Below are 6605 nucleotides of genomic sequence, written 5' to 3'. Positions count from 1 at the left end.
GGTGAAGCACAAGATATATATCAAGTTAATAAAAAATACTCTATCTTTCTTCAAGTATCTTTCAAATCTTTATCACCAGTCCTAATTGCTTATCTGCAACACGAGGCTCTTATTTCCAAAAACTAAGAGATTCTTTCCCAAAGCCGGCAATTTTAAGCAGAAGGACTGTCTGCCTACTCAAAAACCATCTGCACTTTCTTCTCTGCTGTCAGTCTCAATTTCATTTCCAATATCTCCTGGTCCCCTTTTATCTTTGCTGGTGATTGTGGTTGATTCAAGGGTTGACCTCCAACCCACTTCTGGCCACTGAGACATAAGAAGTCTGCTGAGGGCTTCTGGAATAGGATCTTTTGCCCTTTAAAAAAAGATGCACAAGGAAGAAAGAATTTTCTTCTGCCATAGTTACCTCTGCATGTGATGCCTGGAACTGCAACAGCCATCTTGTGACCATTAGTGGAGCCAGCCTGGGAGGAACTTGCTAAGGATGGCAGAATAGAAAGACATAAAGACTCTGGGTTCTCAATGACATCATTGAGCCACTGAGTTGGCCAATCCTGAATTTCCTGTCATACACCATAAAAAGCACCATTATTGTTTAAGCCATTTTGAGTAGGGTATTCTGTTACTTGGAACTGAAGTCCCCTAAATGAAACAGGCTCAGCAGAATCACCTGCAGAAGAAGGGACAGCTACACATCTCCCCCTCACCTTCCACATTCTGCTATTTCTCCACTGAGGGCACATTCCCTCTTCCACACCCCTACTCCTTTCTCATACCCTATCATCCCCACTCCCACAGGTGTATGTTACTGGGACCAAAAAATATGGTGAGAACCACTGCAAATGAGCTGAAGATGGCAACAGACATGTTCTATCTTCTTACCTTGGTTCCTGGGACAGGGCCTGGCAAAGTTAATACAGATTTGAGTGCAAGGGGGAAAAAATGAATCCATAAATTAATGCCCTGCTATCTCAAAACTTAAGTTTCAAAGTTAGACTCAACTTCCCCCCAAAACTTCACAAATATTTGTGCATCCATCTCTTGCCTGAACTACAGTGGCTTCCAGTTGGCCTCCCTGTCTCCAGCCTTCCGCATTGCATGGTAAACACAGGTACCTCCTAAATCGTGGATCATTCTCTACCTTCCTTAAATATCTCTGGGAACTCAGAATTAGCAAGAGGACCAAGTCCAAATTCCTTTCATGGAATAAGGCCCTTCTTCTTTTGACCACAACCTAACTTTGCTGCTAAATCGCCTACTTCCCTCCTCTCTCCTGCTCCTCCAACCCTTTCTATGTTCCAGCCATACCAGCCCCTGGTAGAGTCCTGAATCAGTCTCATTATTCTTACTTTTTTTTTCTTTGCACCCCACCTAGCTAGCTTAACAAACTCCTGATCATCCTTCACGACCTCGCTCAGATGTCAACTTGTTTCCACTTCCAGAGTTGGTCACACCTCCTCAGTTTTCTCATAGTCCTTTGACCACACCTCCACAATAACACCTGTCAGATCAAATTAGAATTTTTGTTTAAATATACATCCCTCTACTAAACTAAAAAGTATTCCAGAGACAGAGCTACATCCTTACTCCCTACAATATCTGTTACTGGATAAAAGGTTTTGAATTATGGAAAAGAAGGAAGAAAAGTACTGGCATTTTTCCAGTTGCTAAGTCTAGAAACCTGGAAGTTATGAATTCCCAGAGCAGAAAGGAATGTTACAGATCATCGTGGAAAAACCTTTACTTTAAAGATAAATAAATTGACTCTTCTTTCATCTCCTTTACACAATTTGTCACCAAATCCGTTTGTCATATTCTCCTTCAAAATATCTACCAGATTTCCCCCTGCCTCTCCATCCCTACTGACCCCCACCTAGTCCATCTCACTTACTCACTCTGGGATTGCTGAAAAGGCCCTCAAAGAGGGTCTCCTCTCCCCTCTCCTTTCTGAGCCATCATGTACACAACTGACAGAAGAAACTTTCTAAACTAGTGCTTTTAACATGCCACCCCAACCGCCCCCAAGGAAGTCTTTCCCATTTCCTAATGGCCTTATTTTTTTAAGCCAAGCTCTCACTCCACCCGCACCAGCCTGGCTTTCTAGAGCTCGGTTATCTGGGCCATCCTTTTAGTCCAACTCTTCCCCACACTCCCAGACACACGCCATGCCCCAGGTGTCTTGCAGTGTCAGAAAATATGGCAGCGCTCACTTCTGCCTCTGGCTTTCTGCTTAGACCCAATACCCTACGTGGATGTCCTCCTGCTCACCTCTGCCCTCCTTCAAGGTCCCCCATTACACCTTCCCCCTCTCCCTGCCACAGATTAGACTAATTCTTCCCTTCCCCTGAACTCCCATGGCCATAACGTTTACTGTTCTGTCTCCCACTTAAAACATAAGTGAGTTAAGGGTGGGGACTGTGTCTTAAACAGTCTGCATGCCCCGCGAGTCTGCCTCCCCCACCTTTGCCTATCACCACCCTACACTTCCTTTAAGACTGAATACAAATACCACTTGCCGATGAACTAAAGAAACTAAAAATCCAACGCCTCTGAAATCCTACAGAACTTTGTTGGTATCTTTCTTAAGGCATTTATCACATTCTTTCTATTGATGGAACTGCTTGCTGCTGTGTTTTATTTTTCTGAATATAGGCCAAACTCCTTGAGGGCAGGAATTGGTCTCCTCGTCTCTGTATCACATCATCCCCGGTGTCCTCAGCACCCACTGTAGTGCTTTGTACAGAAGAAGTCCTTATTGTAAGATTCTTCCTTTGAGCACCTCTGTTTCTCTGTGGTTCTTAACATGAATGTTGAAGGCAGAGACCGAGAAACACAATTATCGTGTGTGTGTTTTTGTGTGTGTGTCTGTGTGTGTGTGTGTGTCAGGGCAGGGGGGAAAGGAAGAAATACAGGCATATTTTTGTGTCCAGGCACATGTGTGTACCTGTCCCCCTCGTTGATATCCATGTGAAATCTTGTTTAAATGGTTCTCAGGAGTAACCTTGAAGGGGGAAAAGGTTATAAAAAAGATAAGGCAGAGAGATGGGTCCATTCCCACAAGGTCGGTCTTGGTGACCCCCCAGGGAGATTACTGGTTTTAGCATTGAAAGCCCTGCACCCTAGGAAACCCCTAGATCCTGGGCAAACCTGGACAGTTGATTACCCTAGACCCAGTTTTAGCACCCGAGGCCACCTCCTTGTCCCCCTTTTCCTGACTCCTTATGCCACTGTTCATTTACCAGCGTAAGCATGGGGTAAACACATCAATTTATCACAGCACAGACCACACTAAACTTTGATAATTCTTTAAACTTCCCAACAATGAATTAAAGTCCTGCTTTGCAAAGTAGATGTTTTAGAGCTCAGCAGAAATTATTTCAGCAGATTAGAAATACTTTTGATACGTGAGGTGCTTTAGCAAAACATAAAGCATGTGGGAAACACACTTGAGATTATGTCAATACCCTGAAAATGTCATTGAATGGCAACGTATTTTCTCAATTCACCCTCAAACCACAGTTGAGGTAAAGAATCTTCCAGAATAATATCAATATGCCACATTTGGCTCTGACAGCCCCTTTTACTCATAAAATATTTAAACTCCTTCCATCTTCTTGATACTGTCTTATTTTGATGGTTTTAGAAGCCATATTCTGAACTGTGGTATTTTCAAGCCAAATTTTTATGCATACAAAGCAATCTAAAAATGTTCAGAAACAACTGAGCTGTACATAGGGCTTCAAGCCTCCATGACGATCTCCTTGTCGTTGGCCTGCTGTTTACAGCAATCTTCAGTGTGGGAATATGTTCTCCCGCATTTCCATTAGTTCCCACAAGAGAATGACAAAGCCCTTTGAACACTTCTTAAAGCCCTCCTTTTAACCCTCTACCATGTCTAATGTCGCAGAGCCAACATCTGAAATGATCATGTAGGCACTGGTGTGATACCTGAGGACCTATAAAATGTACTTAATTTGGTAAAACATTCAGTTAATATTCTGGGAGTTTCTACAAGCTTCAGCATGCAAATTGTTCTAAGTGGACTCAAGTGACTGAATTGTTTGCTGGATTAACTAGAGGTTCAGACACCTTCTAAATCCACCATTGCAAGCCTCAAAATATGTGACTAACACTATCCATAACACTGATAGAATCAATTATTTTTTAACAGGAAGAAAACCTTAAATTGTCCCTTCACATTGGCTGCGCCATCAGTTGAACATGGTACATAACTTCTCAGAGAAATATGATTTAGTATGAGAACATCTGTAACCGTCTGGGAACATATTTTTCCCAGGACTATACTTCGAGCTCTCTACAGATATCAGATGTTCTCCACAGAATCTGTGACATGTCTTAGGATTCTTGAATAAACATCAGTTATGCCTCTGTCTTGAATAGTGTCAATCTGAATTGAAAATCTGCCAGCCTTCTTAACATCACCACCAGCAGACTTCTTAATGAATCTGCTGATACTGTGGAGATATTTCTATTAAAATCAGAGTTGTATAAGCTGATCTTCCACTTATTTTAGAAACTCACTTTAGTTTCCAAAGATCCAAGATGTGTTTGAGCGAGCAACACTCTGAGAAATACACACAAGGGTCCCATCTCAGCACTTACATTTGCTAGAGTGTTATTTGTCCTGTGACAACTGACAGGGTCCTTTACCAATGGCCTTACGTCCATTAATCAGGCAAAATAAAAAATATTTTGGCACAATTTGTTCTATCTTCATGTTCTTTTGATTATCAAATGGAAGACTAGAGGTGCGATTAATAGTACTTATTAAATGGGAAGTCTTCATCTCTCACACCAGTCTCTCTGACACAAATGTTCTGTGAATTACATCTGAAGAACACACTACAAAAAAGAACTTAATTTAGTAAAATTATCTCAGATATGTACAGAGATGTACATACAAGGACATTCTTCTGAAAGTTATCTAGCGATTCCAAAAATTTGGAAAAACTTGCACTATAGGGAATAGTTAAACGATTTATAGTAAATCCCTACAACGAAATGCTATACTGTTATTAAAATTAACGTGGTGAAAGTATTTTTACTTATATGGAAAGAGACTCCACCATTATGGTTAAGTGGGGGAAAAAGAAATTTAAAAGCTAGTATTACAGTATAATAAATTTCTGTTTAAACATTTTTTCATTATATATGTCTATATTGCATGGAAGTAAGTCTGAAAAGATATACATCAAATAGTAGGAGCGGTCATCTCTGGATGGTGGAATTATGGGTAAATTTCATGTTCCAGCTCTTCTTTCTACCACCACCAAGCTGTGTCCTATCAGTGCCCAGGACAGAAAGAGAGGGAGCCTGAGCTACAAGCAAAAGACAAAGGGTGCTCACAGATTAACTGACTCCCAGAGGCAGAAGGCTCTGAAGTGGGACCTGAGAATGTGCATTGCTAACTAGTTTCCAGGGAATGCTGAGCCTGCTAGCCCAGGGACCACACTTTGAGTAGCACTGCCCTAGGGTTTTCCTTGACCCCAGCTCTCATTAACCAGTTCCTTCGTACCTACACTGTCTTCTGTTGGTAATTATTAGTGTGTGCGTGCGTGTGTGTGTGTGTGTGTGTGTGTGTGTCCCGATTCTTCCACTAGAGTTCAGGCTCAGGGAGACTAGGGCTCCTGGCCCCAAGCCTAGTGTCTTTCAAACGGCAAGTACTCAATGCATGTTTGTTGCAGAAGTTAATGGGAGACTTTCAAGCATGGTGGGAGGGTACTGAGAAAGATCTGTGACATTTACTACTCCTCATGTGGTACCATGGCATCATAAAAAGCTTCACCTACATATGGGCCAGAATCTCTGGGGGCAGGTCTAGGAATCTTCACATTACCAGCTCTCCAAGTGATCCTTCTGCTTACTAAAGCTGGAGATCCTGCCCAGGGAATCAGAGGAAAGGGAGGATTCTGTGGCTTGGTCAGGGAAGGTTTTGCATTGAGATAACGAAAGCCCCTGGAAAAACATGAGAATGTTTTCAAGGAACTTTACCACACTTTAACCCATTAACACTTGAGTATAAATTAGTGCCTCCAATCAACACAGAAAAGAGAAAATAGACACAAGGTTGGTATGATTTGATAAAAGAAACTTTTCAAAGGTCTGGTGCAGAGCTGAGAATCAACTTGAGGGCTGGATGCCCGTTTCCAAGGGAGTTGGGGAAGATGCACATCATATTCTTCCCAGAGCTCTTCTTGCCCTCAGGCAGTACAACCCCCAAATAAGGAGATTTTTAAAAGAAAGAAAGAAAAGAAGGAAAAAAAATGTGTGTTTCTACTTCCCAACAATCTTTAAGCAAGCGCCACAGTTAGAGGCCAAGAGGGCACTGGACTTGGAATATTTGGTGGCTCGTCCCTTCCCACGTGCTACTGTTACCAGCTGTATCTGCTGAGAATGAAAGTGTCGGGATCTTATAAAAGGCATTTTGAGAGGCCACAACACTTCCTCTTCTTACTTCAACATGAGGCCCTCAATTAAGCCGGAACTAATTCTTATGACAAGTTACAAACCACAAGCCAAAATAATGAAAACACTGACACCACTCACACTAGGGGAAGACTTCAGGGAGCTCCCATGACAAAGCC

This window comes from Eschrichtius robustus, chromosome 15 (assembly GCF_028021215.1).
Source record: "Eschrichtius robustus isolate mEscRob2 chromosome 15, mEscRob2.pri, whole genome shotgun sequence".
Taxonomy (NCBI): domain Eukaryota; kingdom Metazoa; phylum Chordata; class Mammalia; order Artiodactyla; family Eschrichtiidae; genus Eschrichtius; species Eschrichtius robustus.
This window is presented reverse-complemented; position numbering follows the sequence as displayed.